Source organism: Nomascus leucogenys, chromosome 6, assembly GCF_006542625.1.
Source record: "Nomascus leucogenys isolate Asia chromosome 6, Asia_NLE_v1, whole genome shotgun sequence".
Taxonomy (NCBI): Eukaryota; Metazoa; Chordata; class Mammalia; order Primates; family Hylobatidae; genus Nomascus; species Nomascus leucogenys.
In genome coordinates this window covers 93863753-93880170 of record NC_044386.1, presented here as the reverse complement: position 1 = coordinate 93880170, position 16418 = coordinate 93863753, and the positions used below count along the sequence as shown (strand labels likewise).

The window sequence follows — 16418 nt, the reverse complement described above, 5'->3', positions numbered from 1 at the left end:
ATCGCTTGAGCCAGGGAGGTTGAGGCTATGGTGAAGCAAGATTGCGCCACTGTACTCCAGGCCAGGTGACAGAGTAAGACTCTGCCTCAAAAATTCAAATATAAATATAAATAAATGAATAAATAAAAGTACCTGCTATGTTTTAATATTTAATCTACTTGGAACTTATTTTTGTATGATATAAAATGGAGGTCCAATTATTTTCCTGATAGATATCATCATCATTTATTATATAATCCATCCATTTCCCACTGAATTAAAATTGCACTGTTCACATTTTATGTTCTTAAAAACAGATATCTATTCCTGGATTCTCTTTTCTATTCCACTGGTTTATTTGTCTATGCCCAGGCCAATATTATATTGATGCTATTGTCGTATCTTTATAGTGTCTTCTGAGATCTAGTAAGCCAAGTGCACCCTTAGTGTACTTCTTTCTACATTTATTGGCTATTTACAAGTACTTTATTCTTTCCAAATAAATTGTCAGATAATTTAATCCAATTAAAAAGAAACCTGTTGGATACTATGACAGTTGAGTCGTTCAGCAGATTGAGTCATGAAGAGATGTATACCATCTGTCTGATGTATCTGGGGTGGTTGGGAAAAAAAAACTGTTGGGATTATATTGGAATTTTTTTCTTTTTTTTTCCTTTGCCCCAGCTGCTGGGATATAATAGGAATTTTATGAATTTTATATATATTTGTAGAGTTGTCCTTTTTGTGATAGTGTCTTGATATTCAAGAAAGAAACAATGAAGGTCATACAATGCCTGCTCATTATTCAGATCTTGATTCATTTATTTCCCCAACATACATATTTGAGCACCTACTATAGGCTAGACACTGTTCTAGATCCTGGGGATTCAACTGGGAACAAAACAAAGTTTCTGCTTTTTCAAAAAAGCAGAAACTTTAGTAGTAGGAGACAGGTAATACATATAAATACACACACACATATATATGTAAATAACTATGTAATACGTCAGATGGTATTAAATACTATGGCAAAAAATGAATCCAGCTAAAGGGGATATAGTGTGCTGGGAGGAGGGCTGTTTTTTTATTTAGTGCAAAAGATGATGTGGTGATATTTGACACAGATATGAAGGACACGAAGGAGTCATCTGTGCATTCCAGGTGGGGGAGACAGCAAACGCAGAGGTGGGAGTGTGCTTGGTGGGTTATGCTGGCAGAGGAAGAGCAGGCAGCCCGGCGTGGCTGCAGCAGGGTGAGCAGCCGGGAGAGGGGCAGGAAGTGGAGACAGAAAGGTCGCTGGGAGGCGCCATACCGAGTACAGCCATGGAGACCACTGTGAGTACTGTGGCTAAATAACTCAGGGAGAAGGGAAATTACCCTGAATTTTGAGCAGAGGAGTGACATGATCTGACGATCTTAACAAATCATTCTGGTGGACAGGAGTGGAAGCAGGCAGACCAGTTAGGACTCTGGCTTTGTCTTGCCTGAGATGGGGGTGGCTGGGAGGAGGGTGGGGGTGTGGGGGGGTGAGAGATGGGGATTCTGATCTGCCTGGCTCACGTGCCATTGCAGGCCACCAGAGGGCACTACACATACGTCCTTGGTGAGGCTGAGCTGTGACAGCCAGTCCTTCCCTCACCCTCCCCAAATGACAGGTTGTGATACCTCCTTATGCAATAACCACCCTACCTGCTTTGCTACTAGAATTTAGATTCTGGTCCAGACTATGATATGCCCATACTCAAAAGATGAACCGTGGTAGTACAAGCACCATCTGAGTCTCCGCGATTGCAGTCATCTAATGTCAGTCTTCGCTTGTTTCCAGGACCCTCCTATCTCTCCATCAACCTCTCCTGCATCAACCAGTGCATTAATGTAGCTGGGAAAACAGGTTTGCTGAATGTGACTGGGAGTTCCTTTCTTTACCATTATTTCTTATGGGAACACTGCCTTTTAAAACCTATAGTGCTGAATGAAAAGAGTGTTTTTAGACCAGGCGCGGTGGCTCATGCCTGCAATCCCAGCACTTTGGGAGGCTGAGGCTAGTGGATTGCTTGAGCCCAGGAGTTTGAGACAAGTCTAAGAAATATAGCAAGAGGCTGTCTCTACAAAAATTAGCCGGGCATGGTGGTGTGCATCTGTAGTCCTAGCTACTCAGGAAGCTGAAATGGGAGGATCACTTGAGCCCAGGAGGTTGGGGTTGCAGTGAGCCAAGATTGCACCACTGCGCTCCAGCCTAAGTAACAGAGCGAGACTCTGTCTCTACAAAAGTACAAAAATTATCCAGGCATGATGGCGGGTGCCTGTAATCCCAAATACTCTGGAGGCTGAGGTGGGAGAATCGCTTGAACCCGGGAGGTGGAGGTTGCAGTGAGCCAAGATCACACCATTGCACTCCGGCCTGGGTGACAGAGTGAGACTCCATCTCAAAAAAAAAAGAAAAAAAAGATACCCACATGTGGTTAGTGTGTACTGTATTGGACAGGGCAGGTTTACAGTGTGTGGAAGAATGTCTTATCATCTCCCTAGTATTCATGCTTCTCTTTCTTTCATCATAGAACTCCTCCTCCAAGTTTAACAATGCACATAAATATCCAGCTTGAGACACCATTTACCAACCTCTCTCAGTTAGGTGTGGCCATGTGTTTGTTTTCTATTGCAGTGTGACAAATGACTACAGACTTAGCAGCTTAAAACAACACCCACTTATTATCTCAGAGTTCTGTAGGTCAGAAGTCTGGGCTTGGCTGGGTTCTCTGCTCAGGGTCCCAAAAGGCTGATACCAAGGTGTCCATGGGCTAGGCTCTGGGGAAGAACCTACTTCTAGACTCATTCAGGTTGGCAGAATCCAGTTCCTTGTGGCTGTAGATCTGAGGTCCTGATTCCTACCTGGCTGTGAGCAGCAGGGGCTGCTCTCTGTTCCCAGAGGCTGCCGGGATACTTCCTGTGGTCCCTACATCTTTTCTTTTTTTTTTTTTTGAGACAGAGTCTTGCTCTGCCACCCAGGCTGGAGTGGAGTGCAGTGATGCTACCTTGGCTCACTGCAACCTCTGCCTCCTGGGTTCAAGCGATTCTCCTGTCTCAGCCTCCCAAGTAGCTGAGATTACAGGCGTGCACCACCATGCCTGGCTAATTTTTGTATTTTTAGTAGAGATGGGGTTTCACCATATTGGCCAGGATGGTCTCAAACTCCTGATCTCAAGTGATCTGCCCTCCTTGACCTTCCAAAGTGTTGAGATTACAGGCGTGAGCCACTGCACCTAGCTGGTCCCCTACATCTTCAAGGCAGCCTTGGTGCAGTGCCTTTCTTATGCTTGGAATCTCTCTCTGATGGTTAATTTTAGGTGTCAACTTAACTGGATTAAGGAAAACCTAGAAACCTACTAAAGCATTCTTTTGAGTGTTTCTGTGAAGGTGTTTCCAGAGATTAGTGTGTGAGTCTCAGTGGACTAGGTGGGAAAGATCTACCTGCAATGTGGGTGGGCACCATTCAATCTGCTGGGCGCCTGGAGAGAAGACAAACTGGGGAAAAAATGAATGTGCTGATCTACCTGCTGAAGCTGGGACACATTCTTCCTCTCCTGTCCTAGGACAATAACTCCAGACTTCTCGGCCTTTGGATTCCAGGACTTATATTAGTGGCTCCCCTCCCTGAGTTCTCAGGCCTCTGGGCTCGGCCTGAGAGTTATACCCTTGGCCTCCCTGGTTCTGAGGCCTTCAGACTTGGATTGAGCCATGCTACCAGCATCCCAGGGTCTCCAGCTTGCATATGGCTCATTGTGGGACTTTTCGCCTACCACAATCACATGAGTCAATTCCTCTAATAAATCCCCTCTCAGCCAGGTGCACTGGCTCACATTTTTTTGTTTCCCAGTGCATGTAAAAGTTATGTTTACACTATACTGTAATCTGTTACATGTGCAATAGCATTCATTATGTCTAAAAAAAACACAGTACACACCTTAATTAAAAAATACTTTCTGGCTGGGTGTGGTGGCTCATGCCTGTAATCTCAGCACTTTGGGAGGTGGACACAGGAGAATCAGTTGAGCCCAGGAGTTCAAGAACAGCCTGGGCAACCCTAGTGAGACTCCATCTCTTTTTAAAAAAATGCCCCCTTTATCTATCTATTTATCTATCTATCTATCTATCTATCTATCTATCTATCTAATCTATCTATCTATTCATCCATCCTTTCTATTGGTTCTGCCTCTCTGGAGAACCCTGATTAATACACTCTCTGTCTTCCCCTTCTGCCCAGCAGCCAGAAAAACTGATTTTCGAGGGCTTGTGATTAGATTATACCCACCTGGATAATCTTTTTGCTTTATAACAGAACATAATCTCAGGAGTGAGATCATGTTGATTTCTACCTATCCTCAAAGAGGACGAAAGGGATTATACCAGGGCAAGGATCATAGGAAGAATTCTTAGAGTTCCGCCTCCTATGCCATGTCATTAAATTCTGGTCAACAAGAAGTTAATGGCAACTCTGTTCTTCCAGTTGCTCTAAATACTGGGTGTCCTCCTTGGCCTCTCACTTCTCACACCTCACTGGTCAGTCAGAAAATTCTGTCAGCTCTGCCTGCAAAACACACTCAGCATTCAAGTACTTCCCATGCCCTCCTACTTCCCAATGCTGGGCAGGTCACCATCATCTCTCACATGGATTAGTGTAACTTCCTAGCTGGCTTTCTCTCCAGCATTCTGTTTGTTTTTTTTTTTCCTGAGGTGGAGTCTCACTCTTGTTGCCCAGGCTGAAATGCAATGGCACGATCTCGGCTCACCACAACCTCCGCCTCCCAGGTTCAAGTGATCCTTCTACCTCAGCCTCCCCAGTAGCTTGGATTACAGGCATGCACCAATGCCCGGCTAGTTTTCGTATTTTTACTAGAGACGGGGTTTCTCCATGTTGGTCAGGCTGGTCTCAAACTCCCGACCTCAGGTGATTTGCCCACCTCAGCCTCCCAAAGTGCTGGGATTACAGGTGTGAGCCACTGTGCCCGGTCATTCTGTTCTTAATACAGCAACCAGAGTGATCCTGATACAGCATATGCCAAACCATGTCCCTTAGCACTCTTCGGTGGGTCTCTATCTCATAATAAAGACCAAAATCCTTAATATGGACCACACGATTCTACTTTGGTCTCCATATTAGGTTTGTGGCCTCAAAATCCTATCACTCTTCTGGCTGGGTGTGGTGGTTCACGCCTATAATCCCAGCACTTTGGGAGGCCAAGGTGGGCAGATCACTTGAGGTCAGGAGTTCGAGACCAGCCTGTCCAAATGGCAAAACCCTGCCTCTACTAAAAATACAAAAATTAGCTGGCATGGTGGCACACACCTGTAATTCCAGGAATTTGGGAGGCTGAGGTAGGCGGATCACTTGAGGTCAGGAATTAGAGACCAGCCTGGCCAACATGGCGAAATCCCGTCTCTACCAAAAATACAAAAACTAGCTGGGCGTGGTGGTATGTGCCTATAGTCCCAGCTACTCAAGAGGCTGAAGCACAAGAACCACTTGAACCCAGGAGGTGGAGGTTGCAGTGAGCTGAGATCTCGCTACTGCACTCCAGCCTGGCAACAGAGCGAGACTCTGTCTCAAAAAAAAAAAAAAAAAAAAAAAAAAAAAAAAAAAAAAAAAAAAAAAATTATCACTCTTCTCCTCCTTCCCTTCACTGTAGCCTCATAGGGCTCCTTGCTGTTCCTTAAACATGTCAAAAAGTGCCTTAGGTCTTTGGTACTTGCTATTCTCTCTGCCTAGAATGTTGTTCCCCAAGATATCTACATGGCTAGCTCTCATTTCCTTCATGTCTTAATTCAAAAGTTGCCTTTCAGCCAGGCAAGGTGGAACATGCCTGTAATCCCAGTGCTTGGGAGGCTGAGGTGGGAGGATTGCTTGAGGCTACGAGTTCGAGACCAGCCTAGGGAACATAGTGAGACCTTTTTTGGCTCTACAGAAAATAAATAGCCGGCTTGGTGGCACATTCCTGTAGTCTCAGCTACTTGGGAGGCTGAGACAGAGGATACCTTGAGCTCAGGAGTTTGAGGTTGCAGTGAGCTATGATCATGCCACTGCACTCCAGCCTAGGTGACAGAGTAAGACCCTGTTTCTAAAAAACATAAAAATAAAAAATAAGCCCGGTGCAGTGGCTCACACCTATAATCCCAGCACTTTGGGAGGCCAAGGTAGGCGGACCACTTGAGGGCAGGAGTTTGAGACCAGCCTGGCCAACAGGGTGAAACCCCATCTCTACCAAAAAATACTAGCTGGGTGTGGTGGCGTGTGCCTGTAGATCCAGCTACTCAGGAGGCTGAGGCACGAGAATCCCTTGAACCCGGGAAGCAGAGGTTGGAGTGAGCCGAGATTGTGCCAATACATTCCATCCTGGGCAACAGAGCGAGACTCCATCTCAAAATAAATAAACAAACAAACAAAATTCAGCTGGGAGCAGTGGCTCATGCCTGTAATCCCAGCACTTTGAGAGGCCGAGGTGGGTGGATCACCTGAGGTCAGGAGTTTGAGGCAGGCCTGGCTAACATGGTGAAACCTGTCTCTACTAAAAATACAAAATTAGCCGGGTGTGGTGGCGGGCACCTGTAATCCCAGCTTCTCTGGGGGGCTAAGGCAGGAAAGTCAACTGAACCCAGGAGGCAGAGGTTGCAGTGAGCTGAGACTGCGCCACTGCACTCTAACCTGGGCAAAAGGAAGACTCGGTCTCGAAAAGAAAAAATTCAGGCCAGGCACAGTGGTTCATGCTAGTAATCCCAGTGAGGCTGAGGTGGGCAAATCATTTGAGCCCAAGGAGTTTGAGGCCAGCCTGGGCAACTGGGCAACATGGGGAAATCTTCATCCCTAAAAAATATAAAAATTAGCCCAGTGTGGGGCATGTGCCTGTAATTCCAGCTACTTGGGAGGCTGAGGTGGGGAAGTTGAGGCTGTGTGAGCTGTGATGGCACCACTACATTCCAGCCTGGGTGACAGAGTGAGACCCCGTCTCCAAAACACAACAAAAATTTACTTTTCTAGTGAGGCTTCTCGTGGCCACATCACTTCATATTCTCCTACCCTGCTTTAGTGTTTTGCACCTTAGTACTTTTCACTGTGCAACATACTAAAGATTTTTTTTTTTTTTTTGAGACAGAGCCTTGCTCTGTTGCCCAGGCTGGAGCGCAATGGCCTGATCTTGGCTCACTGCAACCTCTGCCTCCCAGGTTCAAGTGATTCTCCTGCCACAGCCTCCTGGGTAGCTGGGATTACAGGCACATACCAACAGGCCCAGCTAATTTTTGTATTTTTAGTAGAGACAGGGTTTCACCATATTAACCAGGCTGGTCGTGAACTCCTCACCTCAAATGATCCACCCGCCTCGCCCTCCCAAATTGCTAGGATTACAAACGTGAGCCACCACTTCTGGCCCACACTATAGATTTTAATTTTGCATCTTGTTTATCTCTCCCACCAAAATGTAATCCATTAGCACAGAGATTCTCTCCCATTCCCTCCCTCTCCTCTTCTTTTGTTCATTACTGTATCAACTTGGCATGTGGTAGGCACTCACAAATGTTTGTTGAATTAATAATACGGTGAGAGGGAGATGATGAGAGTTAGAGCATTCTTTTTGGCCGGGTGCAGTGGCTCACGCCTGTAATCCCAGAACTTTTAGAGGCTGAGGCGGGTGGATCACCTGAGGTCAGGAGTTGGAGACCAGCCTGGCCAACATGGTGAAACCCTATCTCTACAAAAAAAAAAAAAAAATTAGCTGGGCGTGGTGGCACATGCCTGTAGTCCCAGCTACTTGGGAGGCTGAAGCGGGAGAATCACATGAACCCGGGAGGCAGAGATTGCAGTGCGCCGAGATCATGCCACTGCACTCCAGCCTGGGTGACAGAGCAAGACTCCATCTCGAAAAAAAAAAGCACTTTTTTTGTTTTTTTAAAATAAGAGACAGGATTCCAGGCTGAGGTGTAGGGACACTATCATAGTTCACTGCAACCTTGAATTCCTGGGCTCAAGCCAACCTCTCGCCTCAGCCTCCCGAGTAGCTGACATTACAGATGCGTACCACCACACCCAGCTAATATTTTTATTTTTTGTAGAGACAAGGTCTTGCTGTGTTGCCCAGGCTGGTCTCAAGGGGTCCTCCTGGCCTCAAGAGGTCCTCCTGTCTCAGCCTCCCAATGACCTGGGATTACAGGCATGGGCCACCATGCCTGGCTGGGAGTTGGAGCATTCTAAGATCTTTATACTGTTTGGGAGGGAGGTGGTGATACTGATTAACTTTAGAGTTTGCTAAGCTAAATGTGCATGCTGTGCTTTTAAGGGATACCACTGAGAGAACCGAAATGGAACTATGACTTCAATGTGGATGGGAAGGGAAGGGCAAAAAAGAAAATTCGATTAAGCCAGTGGGAGGCAGGAATGAAGAAAAAGCAGCAAAGATACAATAAAAAGAAAGCACAAAGCTTCCTGATTCTTGTGGAATAATGGCAGATGCCTAAAATCCCTTCACAGTCCTTCACAAACCATACAGATTGACAATGAAAGCAACTTAAATAAATCACCCCACCCCTCACAGCATCACTAGGAGACAGGGCATACCTCAAACTTCAATTTACATGTAAATGGGGAGATAAATATCTGAAACCAGCAGAGCTAGGTCTAGAGCTCACTTCTGAATGGGGAGTCAGGAGTGTCGTGTGGAAGACAGCAGAGTGCAGCCAGGTCCTGGAGGTGGTGGCACACAGATAGCATTGGCTAGAATTAGCCCCAGAAGGAGAGGACCCTATCCTGAGAATTGGTGGATCAGAGAACTGTCTACTGAGTAATTGAAAGAAACATTCATGAACTAACAATAGCAGAAACAACATTCTCTGATGACAAAATGCAATACAATGACAAATTAACAAAATTAAAAGCAAAGACTTTCGAACTAGAATTTTTTTTTTTTTTCTGAGATGGAGTCTCGTTCTGTCACCCAGGCTGGATGGAGTGCAGTGGCGTGATCTCGGCTCACTGCAACCTCTGCCTCCCGGGTTCAAGCAGTTCTCGTGCTTCAGCCTCCCAAGTAGCTGGGATTACAGGTGCCTGCCACCATGTCCAGCTAATTTTTGTATTTTTAGTAGAAATGAGGTTTCACCATGTTGGCCAGGCCGGTCTCGAATTCCTGACCTCAAGTGATCTGCCCCCCCTTGGCCTCCCAAAGTGCTGGGATTACAGGTGTGAGCCACCCTGCCCAGCCTAGAAATTTTAAAGAACTCGATTGAGCAACTCTTGAGTCAACAGGGTAATACAAACCAAAATTGCAGAATTTCATAAAATAACTAATGAAAACGCAGCTTATCTGAACCTATGAGGTACTACAAAAGCAGTTATCAGGAAATGTATTACATCAAATATACCTATCAGTAAAAGTAAATATCAACTAAAAAGGAAAAAAGCAAAGTAAACCAAGAGAAAGTAGAAGGTAGGAATGAATATAGACATAAATAGAAATTAATAAGTGAGGGCCGAGGGCAGTGGCTCACGCCTGTAATCCCAGCACTTTGAGAGGCTGAGGCAGGTGATCACTTTGAGCTCAGGAGTTCTAGACCAGCCTGGGCAACATGGCAAAACCCTGTCTCTACTAAAAATACAAAAATTAGCTAGGCACATGCTGGCGCATACCTGTAATCTCAGCTACTCAGGAGGCTGAGGCAGGAGAATCACTTGAACCTGGGAGGCAGAGGTTGCAGTGAGCTGAGATTGCGCCACTGTACTACAGGCTGGACAACACAGTGAGACTCCATCTCCAAAAAAAAGAAAGAAATTAATGAGTTAGGAAACATAAAAAATGGTGTTTGGAGCTGGAGATGGCATGGGCACTGGTAGAGCTATTTTGGCTGTGGAGAGGTGACCCCTGCCTGGTCCAGGAACTCCCAACTCTCCCTGCACCCTCCTTGGCTCCAGCCTTTGAAGCATGTCTGCCTGCCCCACTCCTAGTTTCCTGCGTTTCCTCGTCCTCTGCCCCTCTCTGCACCATTGAAGGCAGAAGCATGGGGTGCTCCCCTGTGCCAGCCGTCCACGGACAGCACCAATGGGCAGAAGGCAGTGAGGTCTCTGATTCGCCTCTCTCGTTTCTCCATTCCACCTCCCCGTCCCCCTCCATTCGCCTCTCTCGTTTCTCCATTCCACCTCCCCGTCCCCCTCCATAAGAAGACTGGATGCCTGTGCTAATGCAGAGATTGAGAGACCCCAACATAAACCCTTGCTTGAAGGAATCTGATGCTTCTACCAGAGGAATGGATGAAAATGACCATGACAGGGAAACATGTTCCATTTATTTATTTATTTATTGGTGGTCTTGCTGTGGTGTCCAGGCTGGCCTCAAACTGTTGGACTCAAAGGATCCTCCTGCCTCAGCCTTCTTAGTAACTGTAATTATAGGCCACCACTCTAGGCTCTACTTCTTGCGAGAGTCTGGAATTCTACCATGGTCCGGAGAATACAGGATGGAGTGAAGCCATCTGTGTCCATAGCAGAGAGAGAGATGAAATCTTGGGAAAATGGGAAAGAAGCCCTATTGAATGTTTGCATTAATGTTTTTATAAATTGATGCCCACATCAACATGGACAAATATCATAATCATTATGCTGAGTGAGAGAAAACAGACTCAAAGGGCTACATACTGTATGATTCCATTTATGTGACATTCTGGAAAAGGCAAAACCTTAAAGTTACCAGCTGCTGAAATTGGGGATGAAGAGTGCTGAAAAAGAGGCATGAGTTATAATTGAATCTTGATTGTGGTGGTACTTATACTATTGTGTATATATGTCAAAAGTCATCATATTGTACAGTTAAAATAATTTTATTGTATGGAAATTAGGCCTAAATAAATTTTTTTTTTTTTTTGAGAAAGGGTCTCACTCTGTCACCCAGGCTGGAGTGCAGTATCATGATCTCAGCTCACTGCAACCTCCTCTGCCTGGGCTTAAGTGATTCTTGTGCCTCAGCCTCCCCAGGAGCTGGGACTACAGGTGTGCGCCACTACGCCTAGCTAATTTTTGTATTTTTAGTAGAGACGAGGTTTCACCATGTTGCCAGCCTGGTCTCGAACTCCTGACCTCAGGTGATCCACCCGCCTCGACCTCCCAAAGTGCCGGGATTACAGGTGTGAGCCACTGTGTCTGGCCATAAATTTGATTTTAAAACTAAAAAAAACCTGTTTGTATAACTTTGATGCAATTAATTTTTTTCTTTTTTTTTTTTTCGAGACAGAGTTTTGCTCTTGTGCAGGCTGGAGTGCAATGGTGCCATCTCAGCTCACTGCAACCTCTGCCTCCCAGGTTCAAGCGAGTCTCTTGCCTCAGCCTCCTAAGTAGCTGGGATTACAGATGCCCACCACCATGCCCAGCTAATTTTTGCATTTTTAGTAGAGACGGGGTTTTGCTATGATGGCCAGGCTGGTCTCGAACTCCTGACATCAGGTGATTGACCTGCCTCAGCCTCCCAAAGTGCTGGAATTACAGGCATGAGCCACTGTGCCTGGCAAAGAACATTGTTTTAATGTCAACTGACAATAAACTATCTATCTGAATCCTAAACCCAGCTCAGAAGATTTTAAGTCATATGACCTTGATTGTTAAATATTATTCTATTTGAATAAAAAATGGATTGTTTCAAAAAAAAATCTAAAAAAACATAAATTAACTGAACTGCTGTTTCTTAGAGAAAACAAATCAGTGAAGTAGACGAACTGCTAGCTAACCTAATCAAGAACAAAAGGATATGTTCCCAACAAAAAGAGATAGTATTTGAGGTGAAGGATATCCCAGTTACCCAGATTTGAACATTACATATTGTATGCTTTTATGAAAATATCACATGCACTCCATAAATATGTATGACTATTATGTATTCATAATTCTTTTAAAAAAAGAACAAAAGGAAAAAGGCATCAGTGTGCAAGATAAGAAATGACAGAGGACAACCACTGAAACAGAAGACAATTTACAAATCCTAAGATACTACTTTTCTCAAGTCTAGACAAAAGCCTTTGAAAACCTAAGTTAAATAATTTTCTACAAAAATATTACTTACCCAAATTGACCCTGGTAAACACAGAACATTTAAACAAATTAACGAATTGCTCTTTAACAAGTCACAAGGCCCAGATGGATTCACAGGAGAATTTACCAAACCTTCACAGCTACTTAAAATGCTCCAGAGCATAAAAAAAGAAAGCTTCTACTTATTTTTAAATGGCTGCATGCATTTTAAAGAAACTAAGAGGAAAAAGTAGTCTTTTCACATATTTATAAATTTGTCCTTACTTCACTCACTTTGTTTAAACAAGGTTAGGCACATATTAACCATTTCTCATGCTCATCAGTCTTTTCTGAAAATTCCAGTTTCCATCTGGTTCTGGCAAAGGGGTGCAAAGGAGAGATGGAGTAGCACCTACAACTGGAAGACAAAACTTTTCCAGATAACCTTGGCAGCGTTTTGCTGGCCAGAGAGGCCGCGGTCATCCCCAGTTGCAAGGGAGGTAGGGAATTGTAATGTTTTAGCTGGACACATTGTGATACGGTGTGGCTGTGTCCCCACCCAAATCTCATCTTGAATTGTACTCCCAAAATTCCCACATGTTGTGGGAGGCACCCAGTGGGGGATAATTGAATCATGGGGGCGGTTTCCCCCATACTGTTCTTGTGGTGGTGAATAAGTCTCACGAGATCTGATGGTTTGATAAGGGGAAACCTGTTTTGCTTGGCTCTCATTCCCTTCTCTTGTCTGCTGCCATGTGAGATGTGCCTTTCACCTTCTGCCATGTTGGTGAGGTGTTCCCAGCCACGTAGAACTGTAAGTCCAATAAACCTCTTTCATTTGTAAATTGCCCAGTCTCAGCAGCATTGCCCTTATCAGCAGCATGAAAAATGGACAAATACACATTGCTTCCTCCATCAAATTCAGGGTTGTACTAGTCAAGAAGAAAAGGAGACTGGTCACTGGGTAGAAGGAAAGCAGTGACTGCTGTAGCCCACCCTTGGCTATCCATCCTCACATGCACAGAATATACTCCCTTTCTAAGGGAGACAGTGCCAAAGTCTCACCCAGAGGCTACATCCATCTCAAAACCCAGAATCTCCAGCTGATATACAGCTTTCTCCATTTAGTCTTGATGTGAATCTTCAGAGCCCAGTAATCTGTAAGCTAAAAGGCAAGTTATCTTCCCCCAGCATGTCTCATATGCAATAATGGAGAAGGAACAGAATAAAACTTCAATGTAGGACAAGTAAGAATGTGAATAAAGGAGAGAATCTCTCTGTTTTAAGCATGTCAAAGCTATTGCAAATATTGGATCTGTAACAAATGTCAGATCCTGCTGGACAGGAGTGGCCAGGACTCCCTTCCAGGCAGGGAGTAATTTCCTTGTTCAGTCAACCTACTCTCTAGGAGGAATTCCCTTCTCTATTGTACTCTGTGGTCCAAGTTCCATCTTCTTTTGAGATGGCTTCTTGTTCATTACCCTCTTTAACCATATCTGAAGTGAACTTTGGGGAGAATATGCTTTCTGTTGTGCGAGTTCAGGAGCCTGGGATTGAAAAATTATATGCTTTTGCTGGCCAGGTTTTTAAATTTTCATTTTTGATGATATGATTCCTTAAAAATTGTTGTAGGCTCTCAGTGTATTTGCCTCTGGTTGATCCTATGTTTGAGTCGCCATAGCCAAATCTCCTATATACAGCCATAGTCTTTTAGGCCTGAAAACCTTCCTTTGTTAGCTACTGGCCTTTGTGTCCTGCCTGTCCCTCTAGCCTTTAACTTAATGATTATTGACTTGAGACAATTTGAAACAAAAGATTCTAGTGGGAAGAAACCACTTTGTGGACTCCACTTCCTCTGTTGAGTGATGAGTTCTTACAGGAAGGTGCTTAGGAAAGGTCCAAGATACCAACCAGTCTTACTTTCTTCTACTATATTGCTTGGCAGCCACCACTCCTATATGGAGAACAGAGCCATTATCTTTTTTTTTTTTTTTTTGAAACAGGGTCATGTTTGGCTCTGTTGCCCCGGCTAGAATGCAGTGGTATGATCACGGCTCACTGCAGCCTCAACCTTCCTAGGCTCAGGTGATCTTCTTGCCTCAGCCTCCCAAGTAGTTAAGACTACAGGCACATGCTACCACACCAGCCTAAGTTTTTGTAGGTTTTGTAGAGATGGGGTCTTGCTATGTTGCCCAGGTTGGTCTCAAACTCCTGGGCTCAAGCGATCTGCCCACCTCAGCCTCCCAAAGTGCTAGGAATACAGGCATGAGCCACTATGCCTGGCCCAGAGCAATTGTCTTTTTCAGCCCTGCAATTCTCCAAATTATGAAATGCTCCTTCAAAGTAGATTTGCAGGCCATAGGCAGAAGTACTACTTAGTGAATTAGCACTGCCTTCCTTTTTTCCTTCAGCCTGGATAACTCAAGTTCACTGGTCTCCTTCAAGAATTCATCGAAAGTGGAATGAAGTCACCAGCATGTGCCAACATTCTGAATAATTCTAGCCATTTACCCTATCACTACAGACTTGGTTGGTATGTGGGGTGTCTCTCATAAAATAGCAGATTGACTAAATGTTTTCCCACAGCATAGCAGGGTTGTCAGCATTCCCGTCGGCAGTATCTGTGCCCCCACTGCCAAAAGCTCCGTCTCTACCACTCAACGAAGTCCATGTTTCAGATGATATTATGTGCAGCACCCCACTTCAGTGGACCTAATTCTCTATGTGATAGGAATGCACTTGGCTGCACTTAACAAACCCAGCAAAGCAAAGGCTTAACAAGAAAGGGATTTACTTTTTTTATGTTACGAGGAGACTGGGATAGGCAGTCCAGGACTCTCACAGCAGCTCAAAGAATCTGGCTCTTTTTATCTTCTTCAGCCATCCTTAGTGTGTGTCTTTTGGCTTCACGATCACAAGGTGGCTGTAACTCTTCTGGTTTGTAGGTAGGAAGAAGTGAGTAGGGGAAGGCAGAATGCACAGGCCAGTTGAGACTGGCTTCTTCTTCTTTTTGAATCAGGTAATGAATTGCTTTTCCAAAAGTACCACCCAGTGACTTTCACTTGCACCTTATTGGCCACATTGACATCCTTAGCTCTGGAGGAATGTGGGGAGATAAATATCTAAAAACTCTAAATAAAATGGGGGTTCTGTGAGAAGGGGAGAATAGGCCAGGTAGTGTGGTGACTCACATCTGTCATTCCAGCACTTTGGGAGGCCGATGTAGGAGGATCTCTTGAGCCCAGGAGGTTGAGACCAGCCTGGGCAACATAGTGAGACGCCATCACTACAAAACATATATTTATTAGTTAATTACAGAGATGGGGTCTTGATATGTTGCCCAGGCTGGGCTCAAACTCCTGGGGGTCAAGTGATCCTCCTGCCTTGGCCTCCCAAAGTGCTGGGATTATAGGCATGAGCCACTGTGCCTCGCCTACTACAGAAAATTAAAAAAAAAAAAATTAGTTGGGCATGGTGGTGTGCACCTGTGGTTCCAGCTACTTGAGAGGCTGAGGTGGGAGGATGACTTGAGCCCAGGAGGTCAAGGCTGCAGTGAGCTGTGATTACACCACTGCACTCCAGCCTGGGTGACAGAGCAAAATCCTGTCTCAAAAAAAAAAAAAAAAAAAAAAAAGAATAAATAAATAAATAAATAAAGGAGAATAGATATTGCATAGTCAACTAGGTCTGCTAGACCAGTACAAACTGGTTTATACACAAGAAGTAATTTCTTGGCTTAAGTAACTGAAAAGTTCAGAGGGATTGTTGTTACTTGATCCAGCAGTTTACCAAAATCATCAAGAAGTTAGGTTCTTTCCAGCCCTCCCTTCTGCCTTAGTCCATGTGAGAATACTCTGAGGCTGGCTCCCCTTACAGTCATCAGAAAGCCCCCATGGCTATGTGCTTTCTCATTCACACCCAGTGAAAAATATAGTTTCAGCATCCTAGCATTTGTGGCTAACATGCTGAACCCATCACTAGGCTCAGAGGATAGACTGTGCTGAATGGCTTGGCTTATGTGAAGCCACATCCCAGGAACTACATGGATTGATCCTCAAAGGGAAAGTATGGTCTGTTGAAAAGAGGCCAGGGATCTCTATGAGTGATGTAGGAAAATGGATAAGACAACCAACAAATATCCTCCAGCATAGCTGAAGAAAGAGAAAACAAGAAAGGGGATGAGTTACCACTGGAGAGGCTGAACACAGGATAGTCCCTGAGGTGACATTGGTGATGCTCATCTGAACACTGCTGGGGGAGAGGGAGCCCTGGGCCAAGGTCACATCCTGTGCAGTTCTAGTGGCAGATCCATCTTTACTGTGAGGGTCCTGAAAGCACACTCCTATTCTCCCTTGACCCCCTCTCCCATTGTGGTGCTCTGATTCCAGCTCTCCAAGCAGGCTTGTGA

At 44.9% G+C, this 16418-nt stretch overlaps 1 non-coding gene across 1 annotated transcript; it reads left to right on the top strand.

The window, feature by feature from the left end:
* The first annotated feature begins 523 nt into the window (after positions 1–523).
* LOC115835757 lies at positions 524–593 on the top strand. Its single transcript, XR_004030778.1, has one exon. It is a non-coding gene; the product is annotated as a small nucleolar RNA SNORD77 (small nucleolar RNA).
* Positions 594–16418: the final 15825 nt, after the last annotated feature.